Here is a 17,063-nt window from a genome sequence, read left to right on the forward strand (position 1 = left end):
ATGTGTCAGTCTGGTAGGACAGAGACAACCTTCGCCCCCGGACATTTCAAAATTTACCGGTAATATTTAGATTTTCTTTTCTTCTTTATTTTCATACCTGCAGCCCAACATGCTTTGGTAGTTTGAGGGTGGCGCCCGCCTGCCATGTCCCACCTAAATTCGCCCTCCGATGACAATAAGTACCCGTGTACTGAACACGATTGAAAAACATTGTCGATGAAGCTATACAAAAATAATCAAATCCGACTGTGAAATGTGTAATATACATGACGTATGTGGAACAAGTGACACGACATCTTCCCTGTACATGTGCATTATCACAGTAAATAATATAACTGCGTGTATTACTTTCTGTGAACTGCGTGTAAACGCGAACAAGGTCATGGATGCCAACAATCCTTGTATTGCTCACAGGCGCTTGGGGCATGGGCACCCTTTTTTTCTTTTCCTCAACTTTTTTTTAATGTATTCTTTAAAATAATAACTTTTTTGCTTATTCAATATGTTCTTGTTCTTATCCATACGATATTACAACATTGAGATCTTATTTTCCACGTCGAATTGTTCCTCTCAACTTAGTTTAGATGACTTTAAATGTTACACTATTCACTAAATAATCTGGATAAAAAATATTTCATGGATGATTTATTGTTTATTTTCGTTATTTTGTTTTTGTTTTTTTTTCAAATGGGAAGGGTCACTATAAATTCCCTATTTTTTTCAAATCCATTCTACAAATAGTCTTATAATGGCAACGTTTGTTTTAATAATCAGTAATACCAGTGACTATTATCATTTAAAGTGTATCATCATTGTACTGAATTCACTTAATTGGTTGTACTTTAGTTACGATGATTTTCAACACATCTAACTTAAGAAGATTTTATGGTCTATTAACTCGTGACCACGTTTTTTTAAAGGTCAATTTAAAATTATTGTTAGAAAATATTTTGATGCACTTTCTATGTTTTTTATCGACGGTGATGCCTTAAATCGGGGATTCTAGTTGAGATTTACCGTTTTTTAATCTTTAAATATTGATTAATGACACTCTTAATATGAGATATTCGATCTCTTAACAATAGATTTTATCATTTTCTCTTCAACATTTTAAAATAATTAAATGCTTCAAAATTTCATAACTGTTTAGTTGGGACTTAAAACATTATGATTTATTGGAGCTAGTGTTCTGTAAAAAGTAAGCTTACAAAAAAAAAACACGTGGGAAGTCAACAGCTGCCATTCGGCGATGATTTCAGGACATAAATGTGTTTTGAAACAAAATCTGGTCAGATTTAAAATCCGTCGTTATGCTGAAGTTGTTTTTAATAATTAAACACTTCATACATGTGTTTAAGAGTAAATTAGTGTGACGCAAATGAATTTAAAATCTGTAGCACTCAAACGAAAATCATACATCAGCGTACATTTCATTTTTTGTAAAAGAGTATTTTTTGTTTGCTACTATCTGGCCAAACCATATAACTCCTCAAATTATTTTTTTTTCAAATACTTAGCTCCCTCGGTCACTAGCTCAAATTTACGAGCTCATTTCAATACTACCAGTATTATGATAATTCTCTTTATTTTCAAAACGTGAATTTAAAAACGCGGAATTAATTTGAAAATCTGTTCCTTTCTTGTAATTTGATTGTAGTGGTTCCAAATTCTTTTTACGGAATTGTTCTTCTTACTTTCTGAAAAAAAGTAAAACAATCGTATTAAACATAAACATGTCGGTTGATCAGTATTGTATTATTTATTGGTTAATAATCCAAAATGCATCACTAAAATAGCTCAAGGTCAATGAAATACTCTCATTCAGACATCTTGTTATCGTAATATGTAATTATTGTGCCTAAATAAACTTCATCGTACATTTGGGACAAAATTCACGGCGAATGGTTACCGTCACTGTTATGACAACAACACTGTACTGTATATTAGTAAACATCATGTATGTGAATGTGTTATGCAAGACCACACCTATATCGTTTCCTTCGCATAATAATGATTCAAAGAAGGCAACCCACTCTAGCAAACAGTAAATTAAAATCAATAATGGCATAACGATACGTTTGATTGATACATACATGTAATATATCAAATCTCCAAAGTCAAAATGTTTGTTTACAGTATGATAATTAGGTCAAATTACATTTTTATCTTGCATTAAAAATATGGAACAATTTACGATGACTTAGACACCTATCACAGTTTTATACATAAACGAAGTCGAAAAAAAAACGTGTAATTCTATAAACATCATACTCGTACTTACCAAATTTTCGAAATATGATTGAGAATGGTCAGGAACGTAGAAATCGATCATAAAAAGCTAACAGCTAAGGTCATGTGATAATCCACTGAACACGTGGCTGTTTGTCGCGCGGATATTTCCCATGTTGCATCGCGTCCTCATGCATTTCTACCCATAATGGCGGAAAAATGTAAGTTAGGGGGAAAATAAATTCCTCCTTATTTTAGTTAATCGAAGACTGTAGTTAAGTCCCACTATCGTTAGTATTATCGTTTGAATGTATATTAAGTATCTGAAATTAAGTCAAGTGTGAAAATCTATCTTTAAAACCCGTGTTACGGCGGAATAAATGCAAAACTTAATTTTCTGTAGCAACGCTATTTATACATAACGTTTTGTGGTAAAACGTAAGAATCGTTAAAAAGTACTATATTTCTTAATGTAATTAAGAGCGTGTGTTAATTTGATATCAAATAGAACAATAATTTGATAATTTTATCATCACGGAAACAATATATTTTAAACGGAATATGTGCTTAAGTGCCTGTGACCTTGATGGTGACAAGCAAGACAGTCGAGCTGCAATAAGCCACACGAGTACGCATTTGTATACATAACTAAGATTGTAATTAACTGGTGTTAAATATACATAGAGACTTACTATGTTTATATAAATAAGCATACTACGTTATTACTTCCGGTCAGTTTAATTTATGAGCGGAAAGTTTAATAAACAGAACACTATTCAGGTTAGTTGATAAAGTACTTTAAATGACGAAATCTTAGTGTTAACAGTTATTTATTAATTTGATTGTGTAACATTGTATATAGTATACACAAGCTAAAATAACAATCTAAACTCCAGCTAAACTCCCTAAGGTTACCTGACAGACAAGCATGTTATGTATTATTGTATTGAAAAGCCTTCATTATTAACAGAATAAAACTCAAACAAGAGACATTCAGTGTAGTCTTATCAACAGAAATAGTCCCATCCCTTGTCCAAAATTAGATTTTGAAATAAAATAATATTGTAAATACTGACCCCCCTTTTCCTACATGTATTGTACAAAATACTCATATAGTTCGGTATGTAGTAATCACATGTAGATGCTAGCAAATATATTTTAAACGAAAAATATCTAAATTTTGCAGTATTTGACATAAATAGTTATTCAAACTTCTATAATTCTTTTAATTATCCCTAAAATGAAATACACAAATTTTCAAAATTCCTAACATGAATAAATGTGTACAAACTTTAATACATTCACTCGGTTATTTAATATTAATCAGTGATTCTTATAATTTATGATGATTGGTGTTTTCTGTGTACCTAAGGTTTTTCTCTTTTTCCTTGTATACAGTAACCTACATTGTATCAACTTGTTCATGGTTACTTATGGAGCATGCCCTGGTTGTGCAGTGTAATTTGTTTCAAAAGATATTTTTATATAGATTTTTTATATTAATAAAATAAGAAGATGTGGTATGATTGCCAGTGAGACAACTATCACTAGAGACCAAATAACATAGGTGTTAACAACTATAGGTTGCCGTACATCATTCAACAATGAGCAAAACCAGGTTACCCATACCGCATAGCAAGCTATAAAAGGATTGGACATAACAAAATGTTAATTAACATGATTGATTGAAAACCAGTGGCCAGATTATGTACAAAACAACAAATGTAAAACAACCATGATATAGAGCAACAAACAACAACAACTTAACTAAAAGGCTGCTGACTTTAGACATGCAAACACAGAATGTGGCAGGGACAAGCATGTTTGTAAGAGCCCAACCCTTTACCATGTTTACTGAAAGCTAGTTCCATGCCAAAAAATAACAACTTAATATGAAAGTTGTGTATCCAAGGCAACATATCAATCAATTTACATCAAATGGATTTAGTGCATTTTTTTTAAAGAGTCATACACAGTATTATGTCAGTGTTCTCCCCAGGGCCTTTTAGCATCATGGTAATGTGATGCTATAATCTTAAATGTGATGCTATCTGAATTGGTTTTCTTATAGATTATGTTATGGTAGTGATGCTATATATTTAGAAACAAGATGGTATTTCAATTTCCCCTGTTTACCAGGATGCTAAATAAAATATCTGGGGAGAACACTGTTATGTATGTACAATTTTCATATATTTTTCAATTTTGATTTGTATATAATAGTAGACAGTCTTCACAATAAACTTTTGCAGCCAAAGACAAAGACTCAACGATAATTTTTTGGAAATTTTTTATATTTATGTCCTTATTGTTTTATCCTGCTCCTGTACATACTTTTGTAATTTGTTTTTCCACATAGACCTGCGGTTATAAATTTATTAATGCCCCATTTTCTTGATGCATGCACTCAATTCAGGAAGAGTTTTGTAATTGAATGATTTGTATAATGATTGCTGAGTCTAAATTGGGGTTTATAAAGCTGGGGTTTATAAAGCTGGGGTTTATAAAGCTAATAGGTCCCTAATATTTTTTTAATTATTGCATACTTAATATTTTGAGTTTTGGACAAATAAATCAATGTATGACTGAATTCATAATAGTATTATATTTTTTGTATTCAATAAAATTTTCTTCCATAGATATTCATAATAAAATTCAAGTTTTGAATATCTAGTTGTATGTACACTTATCCCACTAAAGGATGTTTTCAGTGTGATCACTCACAGTATATTATATTTATCAGGTTGGAACTGCATTGACCAGTCTTGTTTCTATTTTTTTGGCACCTTCTAAGCTGCAAAGTTCAGTGTCCTACATCTAGCAAACAGAATTTTGAAATCTTGATTTCTTTCTAAAAACTAAAGCATCATATCCAGAGCACAATCTATAAGAAATTATTTCAGATAGCATCACATTAAAGAAATATATCATCACGTTACACTACAGGACAGCACAGGTTGACTTACCTTGTTTCAAAGGTTTTGCTGCAACACTTGGAAGTTAGAATAAAATTGAAACAGTAAACATGGTAAAAAGAATGTAAAAATAGTCTTTTATAGCTGACTACACGGTATGGGTTTTTCTCATTGTTGGAGGCCGTACGGTTGCCTATAATTGCTTGCATCCACTTCATTTGAACTTTGGTGGATAGTTGTCTCATTGGTAATCAAACCACATCACTTTATTTTTATATTCTTCTTTAAAGGCTTTTTCAGTGTTACTGGTTTAATAACTCAATACAATGTATGTTTGTACATGTTGTATTGACCTTGTTTTCTGATGTCTTGCTGCATGACTGTATGAATCATGAAAAGGCTAAATCAATACATATAGGCATATTGGTGAGCTTACATTGTACTGTAATACCTTAGATAGGGTTTGCAGTTGTGATTCCTGGCTCTATGAAATACTGTACAAATAAAAATTAGTGATAAGAAATTATTCATGTACATGTATAAGTGTTCTGGCCACTAATTTCATAAAGCATCCTAGTAAACACAAAATTTTGACATATCATCTTGTTTCTAGAACTTTTGGCATCACATCCATAACACAACTTTTAAAAAAAGATAAATTCAGATAGCATCACAGTCCAGCAATATAGTATCACATTACCATAATGCTAAAAAACCTTGGGGAGAAAACTATAAATATAAAGGTCATCTATAAGGGGCGTAGCTGGGTTCATTTAATGTGCAATCCCAAATGAAAAAGGGCGGCATGGCTGGGTCTCCCCCTCCGCCAATTATTTTTTTCACGACGCAAAATAGTGCCTTATTGAGGCATTTCAGACTTAAATAGAAGACTTCTTTACTAAATAGCTAAAAGCCATTTTTCAGACAGACGGCATCGACGGATAAAAGTTTCTTTAAAATATTTGGGAGGTTAGTTCCTGCTGTCACATAATTATACATTTAAAAATAAATATTAGTAGTTAAAATTAATATTTATCTTTTATAAAAGATATCCCCTTTTTCGACCTGAAAGTAAATAAACACAAAGGCTTTAGCTACCAATTCTTACATCGGTGCCGAATTCCAAAAGTTCTGGTTTTAGATCAATTGCTGAAAAATATGCAACATAAATGAACTACGGACAGATCAAAGAATACTAGTATTCTTGCATGTATTGTTTGAAGCTGCTTAATAACAAAATAAACTAAACTAGTTAATCTGTAATTTACTGCTCACATATGATATCCCTACTATCATGACTATATAAGATTTCAGTATACAGGAAGTTGAATAGCAATGTATGTGAAAACGCATAACACAGGAATGGTGATACCATAGTTATTTTGTTATTATCTCTAGTCCCTGAGAAAAATGTGATATAAATTTCATACAATTATCTGTAATGATATATAAGTACATGTATTCAGTAAACAGGAAGCTGATGTGCAATGAATGTGAAAATGCATTGCACTGCAGATCTTGCCCATAAGAAGCTTGCTACAAAAGGTTCGAGTTCCATGGATAAACATCACTTTTATTTGATGAACGAAACGATGGACAGACAGGAGAAAACCAGTGTACCCCTCCTTTCCGAGAAGGAATATAAAAGGAACTAAGTAACAAATGTTCTTTAGAATAGTCGATCATACAAATGAATTCGCCAGAAATTAGGATTTATTTTTGCACATTAGACATGTTAGATGTGCTTCAATACCGGCCTAAACAGATTTGTTTGTAAAGCTTGCCACAGTGTTTAACTAACGTATAGTATGCCAAAATAGTTTAAAACAGTCCACTGACAGAAACGATAAGTAACCAAAATAAACACAATATGTTTCAAAATTTAATGAACCTATAAGTTAATACCAAGATATTTTTATACGACCGCAAAAAAATTTTTGTGGTCGTATATTGGTATGACGTTGGCGTCGTCGTCGTCGTCGTCGTCCGGCGTCGTCCGAAGACACATTGGTTTTCGCACTCTAACTTTAGTTTAAGTGAATGGATCTCTATGAAATTTTACCACAAGGTTTAATACCACAAAAGGAAGGTTGGGATTGATTTTGGGGGTTATGGTACCAACAGTAAAGGAATTAGGGGCCAAAAATAAGCATTTTTGTAACTTCCAGACATAACTTGTGTGCTAGTGTATGGATCTCTCTGACATTGTACCACAAGGTTCCATATCACAAAAGGAATGCTGGGATTGATTTTGGGGGTAATTGCCTCAAAATTTTAGGAATTAGGGGCCAAAAAAGGGGCAAAAAACAAGCATTTTTCTAGTTTCAGGACAATAACTTGTGTGTAAGTGTATGGATCTTTCTGAAATTGTACTACAAGGTTCCATATCACAAATGGAAAGCTGGGTTTGAGTTTGGGGGTAATTGCCCTAAACGTTTAGGAATTTGGGGCCAAAAAGGGGCCAAAAAAACACATTTTTCTAGTTTCCAGACAATAACTTGTGTTCAAGTGTATGGATCTCTCTGAAATTGTACTGCAAGGTACCAGACCACAAAGGGAAGGCTGGGATTGAGTTTGGGGGTGATGAATCATAAGGGGGTTCAAAAAATTTGGGGGGGGGGATTTTTTTTTTTTTCCTTTTTTTTTTCTTTTAAAATTTTCCATTTTAAGTTGGTTATTTCTGATTTATATTTAAAAGCAAGTAATAATGATATGGTAGGAGATACACACCAAACAGGATGTGTTAATTATTATATAATAAGTATTGTGCAATAGCAAGAAATTTTCAATTGCACAGTATTGCACAATAGCAAGAAATCTTCAATTGCACAGTATTGCGCAATAGCAAGAAATCTTCAATTGCACAGTATTGCGCAATAGCAAGAAATATCCAATAGCACAATATTGCGCAATAGCAAGAAATTGTCAATTGTACAGTATTGCACAATAGCAAGAAATATTTAATTGCACAGTATTGTGCAAAAGAAGATACTTCATATAAATTGCTTATTTCTTGACCAATTTCAATGGGGTTTTATTCTTGAATTCTTGGGGTTCTTTAATATGCTGAATCTAACAGTGTATTTAGTTTTTGGATTTTGGGCCTCGTTTTTAAATTGGTCCACATTGAGGTCCAAAGGGTCCAAAATTAAACTTTGTTTGATTTCATCAAAAATTGAATTATTGGGGTTCTTTGATATGCCGAATCTAACCGTGTATTTAGATTCTTAATTTTTGGTTCAGTTTTCAAATTGGTCTACATTAAGGTCCAAAGGGTCCAAAATTAAACTTAGTTTGATTTTAACAAAAATTGAATTCTTAGGGTTCTTTGATATGCTGAATCTAAACATGTATTTAGATTTTTGATTATGGGCCCAGTTTTCAAGTTGGTCCAAATCGGGGTCCAAAATTAAACTTTGTTTGATTTCAACAAAAATTGAATATATGGGGTTCTTTGATATGCTGAATCTAACCATGTATTTAGATTTTTGATTTTTGGTTCCATTTTCAAATTGGTCTACATTAAGGTCCAAAAGGTCCAAAATTAAACTTAGTTTGATTTTAACAAAAATTGAATTCTTAGGGTTCTTTGATATGCTGAATCTAAACATGTATTTAGATTTTTGATTATGGGCCCAGTTTTCAAGTTTGTCCAAATCTGGGTCCATAATTAAACTTTGTTTGATTTCAACAAAAATTGAATATATGGGGTTCTTTGATATGCTGAATCGAACCATGTATTTAGAGTTTTGATTTTTGGGCCCCGTTATCAACTTTGTCCACATTGAGGTCAAAAGGGTCCAAAATTAAAATTTGTCTGATTTCATCAAAAATTGAATTCTTGGGGTTCTTTGATATGCTGAATCTAACCATGTATTTAGATTTTGGATATTGGACCATAATAGGTGGATGTCCAATTTAAAATTTTTAAGTTCTTAGACCACATTCATTCTGTGTCAGAAACCTATGCTGTGTCAAATATTTAATCACAATCCAAATGCAAAGCTGTATCAAGCTTGAATGTTGTGTCCATACTTGCCCCAACTGTTCAGGGTTCGACCTCTGCGATCGTATCAAGCTGCGCCCTGCGGAGCATTTTATTAATGACAGTAGCAGTAGACCAGTTCAATACAGTAGCAATAAGATAAAATATCAAATATATATCTTAAATTTTAGTTTTTCTTTTCTCAGAATTTTTTGTAGATGTTAGGTGTATTGGTCAGTGTTAAGTTTTTGTTGTTTTGTCTGTTTTTTCTTATCCTATAAGCAATAGATCAGCTGTATTTGATGTATGGTATGATTGTAAGGTGTACATATAAAAATAAGAAGATGTGGTATGATTGTCAATGGGACAACTGTCCACCAGAGACATAGAAGTTAACAACTATAGGTCACTGTACGGTTTTCAAGAATGAGCAAAACACATACCACATAGTCAGCTATAAAAGGCCATGAAATACTATGTGTAAAATAATATTCAAACGAGAAAACTAAAGGCCTCATTTATATACAAAACAATGAAAAACAAATATGATATAAAGCAACAAAGTCAACCACTGAATTGCAGGCTCCTGACTATATTTGGTTTGTATGGTATGATTGTAAAATGTACATGTGTGTCTAGCAGGTTTCATATGACCTTGACCTCAATTTTGTCTCGTCTTTTCATCGCAGTATGCAAGACACAGGTATTACTATCTGGTGGTGGCGGCTTAAACTATTTGTACAAAAGCTTTATATTTCAGAAGGAAGAAGACTGGATGCTTCATATCTTGCATGCAGATACCTTATGTTACGAAGTTTCCGTCTGTCATATGCCCATTGTCCTTGACCTCATTTTCATGGTTCAGCGACTGCTTGAAAAAAATTTACAGTTTTTTGTCATGTGAATTTCTCACTTATTATGAGTAATAGGATAAATAGATTTGATATATGGTTTCCTTGCAATGTCTACATGTCTGTCAGACAGGGTAAACCTGACCTCGACCTCAATACATGGATCAGTGATCAAGGTTAAGTTGGGTGATAAGGTACGTTTCTCAGATACTACAAGCAGCAGGTCTACTTTATGTGGTGTATGGAATGATTGTAACAGTACATGTCAGACTGTTTGGTTTCATTTGACCTTGCCCTCATTTTCATGGTTTATTGGTCATTGTTAATTTTTATATGACCGCAATTTTTTTTTCGTATATTGGTATCACGTCGGCGTCAGCGTCGTCCAAAGACATTTGGTTTCTGGACAATAACTTTAGTTAAAGTGTATGGATCTCTATGAAATTTAAACAAAAGGTTCATTACCACAAAAGGAAGGTTGGGATTGTTTTTGGGGGTGATGGTCCCAACCGTTTAGGAATTAGGGGCCGAAAAGGGGCCAAACCAAGCATTTTTCTAATTTCAGGGCAATAACTTGTGTATAAATATTTTGATTGCTCTGAAATTGTACCACAAGGTTCAATATCACAAGTAGAAGGTTGGGATTCATTTTTGGGGGTAATTGCCCAAACCGTTCAGGAATGAGGGGCCAAAAAGGGTTTAAAACAAGCATTTTTTTGGAAAGGGGGGGGGGGTAAAAAAAAAATTTTGGGGGGGGGGCAATTTTTTTTCCTCAAAAGAAAATTCTCTTCAAATATTATTTTTTTGGAGGGGGGTAAACAAAAATTTTTTAGGGGGGTAAAACAAAATTTTTTTTTGGGGGGGGGTCAATTTTTTTTCCCTCAAGATTTCAGAAATTGTCAATTTTCCAAGGAATAAAATTGGGGGTCACAATTTATTTTGCTAATTCTATGTATATAGTCTGAAAACATTTATTAAGTATTGCGCAACAGCACAGTGTATTGCACAACAGCAAGAAATCTTCAATTGAATATAAATTCAAATCATACAACCAATTTCAAGTTCTTTGACACATTTATTCTGTGTCAGAAACCTTTAATGTGTCAAATATTTAATTACAATCCAAATTCAGACCTGTATCAAACTTGAATATTGTGTCCATTTTTGCCCCAACTGTTCAGGGTTGGACCTCTGCGGTCGTATCAAGCTGCGCTCAGCGAAGCAGTTTATTGTATTTTGGTCTGTTTTTCAAGTACTGTAAGCAATTGGTCAACTATATTTGGTGTATGGAATGATTGTAAGGGGTACATGTCAGGCTGGCAAGTTTCATCTGACCTTGATCTCATTTTCATGGTTCATTGGTCAATGTCTTGGACGAGTTCGAAAATCAGATCCGATCAATTATTTTTCAAAGAGTTATGCCCTTGGACACATTAATTTTATGGAAAATTGCAATGTTAGCCCTCTCATGTGTACAATTCTTGCCAGATTTTTATGAAACTTATATCATTGGTTTATATTAGCAATGTATTTGACGAGTTCGAAAATTAGTGCCAATCAATTATTTTTGAAAGAGTTATGCCCCTTGGAAACTTTAATTATATAAAAAATTGCATCGTTAGCGCTCTCATTTGTACAATTCTTACCTGACTTTTATGAAACTTATATCATAGGTTTATATTAGCAATGTCATGGACAAGTTTGTAAATCAGTGCCGATCATTTATTTTTAAAAGAGTTATCCCCCTTGGACACATTAATTTTATGGAAAATTGCATCGTTAGCGCTCTCGTGTGTTCAATTCTTGCCAGATTTTTATGAAACATATATCATAGGTTTATATCAGCAATGTCATGGACGAATTTGAAAATCAGTGCTGATCAACAATTTTTATACGCCCGTTTACGGGACGTATTATGGTATACCTCTGTCCGTCCGTCCATCCGTCTGTCCGTTGTCAACATGTCGGACATTAACTCAAAAATGCTTTAACCAATTTACATAAAACTTTGGTGAATTGTTTATATCTATTGACGTGAGCTCTCTTTCGTTTTTTATAAAATTTAGAATTTACGTTTCCGAGTTATGGGGTTTTATTCATTAAAAAAAGGGAGATTTTCCAGTTTTCGGACAATAAGTCAAGAATGCTTTAACTAACTTGCAAGAAATTGTGGTGAATTGTTTATATCTATTGACATGAGCTCCCTTTCGATTTTTATAAATTTTAGATTTTACGTTTCCGAGTTACAGGGTTTTATTCATAAAAAAAGGGGGGATTTTCCAGTTTTTGGACAAAAAATCAAAAATGCTTTCAGCAATTCTTACTAAACTTTGGTGAATTGTTTGTATGTATTGATGTAAGCTCCCTTTAGAATTTTATAAATTTTACATTTTACATTTCTGTGTTCTGGGGTTTTATTCATTAAAAAAGGGGGTGATTTTCCAGTTTTCGGACAATAACTCAAAAATGCTGTCACCAATTCTCATGAAACTTTGGTGAATTATTTATATCTATTGATGTAAGCTCCCTTTTTATTATTTTCATAAATTTCTAATATGACATTGAGAATTAATTGAACTTTATTTGTTTATAGTCTGATAACAGATTTAATTACAATCCAAATTCAGACCTGAATCAAGCTTGAATATTGTGTCCATTTTTGCCCCAACTGTTCAGGGTTGGACCTCTGAGAGCGTATCTAGCTGCGCTCAGCGAGTCAGTTTATTGAAAGAGTTATGCCCCTTGGAAACATTGATTTTAATAAAAATTGCATCGTTAGCGCTCTCAAAATTTTTATGAAATTTATATTATAGGTTTATATCATCAATGTACTTAAAGAGTTCAAAAATCAGTGCCGATCAATTATTTTTAAAGGAGTTATGTCCTTTGAAAATATTGATTATATGGAAAATTGCAATGTTATCACTCTCATGTGTTCAATTCTTGCGAGAATTTTATGAAACTTTTAACTATCATAGGTTTATATCAGCAAAGTCTTTAACACTTTCAAAAATAAGTTCTGATCAAATATTTTTAACAAGTTATGCCCCTTGGAAATATAAATTATAATGGAAATCACATTGCATTTGCTCTGAAACCTTCATTTCTCTTAAGATATTAATAAAAAGTTTTAAAGAGCTTTTTTAGTTATTGCAATTGTACCTTGATTAGATAAAATATGAGCAACACGGGGGACATTGGAACTCTGTTCTTTTATTAATTGGTCAATGTTAAGTTTTCATGGTTTTGTCAGTTTATCAGATACTATAAGCAATAGGTCAACTATATTTGGTGTTTGGAATTTTTATTGTAAGGTGGTCTGTCTTGCAGGGTTCATCTGAACTTGACCTCATTTTCATGGTTCATTGGTCAATTTTCAGTTTTTGAATAAGTTCTGTTTCTAAGATGCTATAAGCAATATGGTAATCATATTTGGTGTATGATTTGACCCTAATCACATGAATCATTGATAATGTAAAGTTTATGTGAAACTTGTAGTGAAACTGTCCTATAACAGATTTGTAACATAAGTTCAATCATGCTTAGTAAAGCAAGCGAGACAATTCAGCTTGTTCACTCATGTTTTTTTTTATGAATAATAAACATTAATGATGAATAGAGAGAAACTGTAAAAAGTGAAATTGTAAAACAAGCAATTTGAGATTTACAAATCATGTCATTGTTTTGTTGAAAATTTGATGAATACAGAAGTGGCCTGGGGCACCTTGTAAGATTTTGAAGAGGAAAATATTGGTCCTGTTTAACATAAGTATTAATAAGGCATATTTTGCTCTTTGAGCCATTTAAGCACTTAGGACTAAGGTTTGTGATAAAAATTAAATGTATTTCACTTTGTTTGCAGTAATGTAAGCATCTTCATTAAATCTCATGACATATGTTACAGACCATAGACAATATTTATTAGCACAAACACGTTTACATTAAATGGTTATGGCATACAGTATAGTACAATTGAAATAATAAACTGACCATAATTAAATAAGAGTGACAGTGGTATTCACACGAAAAAGAAGACTACAAATATGTGTGTATTGACAGATAAACAATTATTAATGTCCATGAAAAAAAAAAGGATACATTTAAAAAAATAGAAAAATAAAAATTATACAGGTCCGTAGGTCTGTAGTACATCCCAAAATTGGAGTTATGCCCCTTTACAAATGGAAAAATTGCTGAATTTTTAGGTTTCCGTTTTCTAACTCTAGTTTGCCGCAACCAAATGTTATGAAACTTATACACAATGCTTATTGCCACAAAACGCAGATCATGTTTGAATTTTGGTTGTGTCACTTTTACCATTCTAAAGTTATGCCCCTTTACAAATGGAAAAATTGCTGAATTTTTCGTTTTAGTTCCCTTACTTTAGTATTCCTCAACCAAATGTTATGAAAATTATGCACAATGCTTATTACCACAAAACTCAGATCAAGTACAAATTTGGGTAGCATCACTTTTACCGTTCTTGAGTTATGTCCCTCTGTAACGTTATATGCAAGCAGGGTCATCATCTGTGTCCCTTGGACACATTCCCCATTTATTTGTATATAGGTATCCCTCAATGATATATAGCATGGACAGACTGAGAAGAAATGGTATTCATTTAATTTCGTGCCTATTACAGGATAGGCAAATGGGTTGTTTTATAATGTAAATTTAGCAGGTGTGGTCCTAACCCTTTTTTAGCTCACCTGGCCTTAAGGACATGTTAGATTTTGCCATTGCTTGGCGTCCATTGTCCGTCTATCGTTGTAAACTTATCTTCTATTAGACTACTGGGCCAAATTTAAGCAAACTTTACTTGAATGTTCCTTAGGGTATTTAGTTTATAGATTTTATCCTTAGATTCAATGCATTAAGAAACATGATGGCTGTTGCTAAAAATAGAATATGGGGGTTAAAGTTCCATTTTTGGCACATATCTCCAAAACTAAAGCAGTTATAGGAAATATGACTTAATATGATATAACAATTCATTTGAGATTTAAAATTAGGAATGGAAATGGGGAATGTGTCATAGAGACAACAACCCAACCATAGAGCAGACAACAGCCCAAGGTCACCAATGGGTCTTCAATGCAGCGAGAAACTCCCGCACCCGGAGGCATCCTTCAGCTGGCCCCTAAACAAATATGTATACTAGTTCAGTGATAATGGACGTCATACTAAACTCCAAATTATACACAAGAAACTAAAATTAAAAAAGATGCAAGACTAACAAAGGCCAGAGGCTCCTGACTTGGGACAGGCACAAAAATGCGGCAGTGTTAAACATGTTTTTTGAGATCTCAACCCTCCCCCTATACCTCTAGCCAATGTAGAAAAAACAAACGTACAACAGTACACACAGTAAAACTCAGTTTAAGAGAAGTCAGAGTCCGATGTCAGAATAGGAAACAAAAGAAAATAAACAAAATGACAATAATACATAAATAACAACAGACTACTAGCAGTTACTGACATGCCAGCTCCAGACCTCAATTAAACTGATTGAAAGATTATGTCTTCATCATATGAATATCAGGCACAATCCCTCCTGTTAGGGGTTTAGTATTATACCATCATAAAATATATGAGAAGAACATAACCCGTATCATGCCAACAACTGGTTTTAGAATAAATATGTTTTATTCCGATGCAAAGACCCTATAAGTGAATCAATATTAAAGCCAAAATATGCAATCTTTAATGACCTGACAACAGTATCGTAACTATATCCCTTCTTAATAAGTCTGTTTAAAGGTTTTGTTAGCTTTTGAGGTGAATACTGACATTTATGTGCTTTGTAAAGAATATTACCATAAAAGATTGGATGTGAAATACCCGAACTTATAAGATGTCTGCATGTTGAGTTATATTTACGAATGATGTCCTTATACCGATGATAAAATTTAGTAAATGTTTTGACTAGTTTATGATATCGAAAACCCTGGTGTAATCATTTTTCAGTAATACAAAAATTTCTCTCGCTAAAATCTAATACGTTGTTACATACACGAGCGAATTGTACAAGTTCAGATATATAAACACCATAAGATGGTGACAAGGGAACATGTACTGCCACTGATATGTAAATTTTCAGTAAACTTCAAAGGTTTTGGCTTATATTTCAAAAACAAAAGCAGTTAGAACTAATTTTATGTGGGTGAATGTGATTCTCTTGAGGAATTTTCAGAAAAATGTTTATGCCCCCGCCATAGCGGAGGGGGCATTAAGTTTTATCCTTGTCCGTACATCCCAAAATTGATTTCAGTTCTCTAACTTTAGTTTGCCTCAACTAAATGTTATGAAACTTATACACAATGCTTATTACCACACAATACAGATCAAGCATGAATGTTGGTGGTGTCACTTTAACCGTTCTAGAGTTATGCCCTTTACAAATGGAAAAATTGCTGAATTTTTCGTTTCCATTCTGTAACTTTAGTTAGCCTCAACCAAATGATATGAAACTTGTTCACAATGCTTATTACCACACAACACAGATCAAGTTTGAATTTTGGTGGCGTCACTGTAACCATTCTAGAGTTATGCTTCTTTACAAATGGAAAAATTGCTGAATTTTTGGTTTCCATTCTGTAACTTTAGTTTACCTCAACCAAATGTTATGAAACTTATACACAATGCTTATTACCACAAAATACAGATCAAGTTTGAATTTTGGTGGTGTCACTTTAACTGTTCTAGAGTTATGCCCCTTTACACATCGAAAAATTGCTGAATTTTTCATTTCTGTTCTCTAACTTTAGTTTGCCTCAACCAAATGTTATGAAACTTATACACAATGCTTATTACCACAAAATACAGTTATGTTTGAATTTAGGTCGCGTCACTTTTACCGTTCTTCAGTTATGTCCCTTTATATCTTTATATGATATGCAAGCGGGGGCATCATCTTTTTCCCATGGACACATTCCACATTTATTTTAAGAAAAATCTATGGATTTGATATTGGAGAAATGATTATTTAAGACAAATTTAAGAACTATTTTTTCAGCGATTTTATGTGCTTTCTATACAAATGTTCACCTATTTTGAAAGAATTCAATCAGTAATGATTCAGAA

The 17,063-nt window shown here is 32.8% G+C and overlaps 1 protein-coding gene and 1 long non-coding RNA gene across 3 annotated transcripts in view; one reads left to right on the forward strand and one right to left on the reverse strand.

The window, feature by feature from the left end:
* Nucleotides 1–435: 435 nt before the first annotated feature.
* Nucleotides 436–2,405, reverse strand: LOC127714098 (uncharacterized). Its single transcript, XR_007987557.1, has 2 exons — nucleotides 2,282–2,405; nucleotides 436–1,697 (listed from the first exon to the last, which is right to left on the reverse strand). It is a non-coding gene; the product is annotated as an uncharacterized LOC127714098 (long non-coding RNA).
* A 26-nt stretch (nucleotides 2,406–2,431) lies between these two features.
* LOC127714084 (uncharacterized) overlaps nucleotides 2,432–17,063 on the forward strand; it is a 54,508-nt gene continuing 39,876 nt past the window's right edge. For both annotated transcript variants that reach the window (XM_052220035.1, XM_052220036.1), the window contains exon 1: nucleotides 2,432–2,450. The gene's annotated coding sequence lies outside the window, so the exon portion shown is untranslated. The remainder of the gene's footprint in view (nucleotides 2,451–17,063) is intronic.

Source organism: Mytilus californianus, unplaced genomic scaffold (genome assembly GCF_021869535.1).
Source record: "Mytilus californianus isolate M0D057914Y unplaced genomic scaffold, xbMytCali1.0.p SCAF_9, whole genome shotgun sequence".
In the NCBI taxonomy this organism is placed as follows: Eukaryota; Metazoa; Mollusca; class Bivalvia; order Mytilida; family Mytilidae; genus Mytilus; species Mytilus californianus.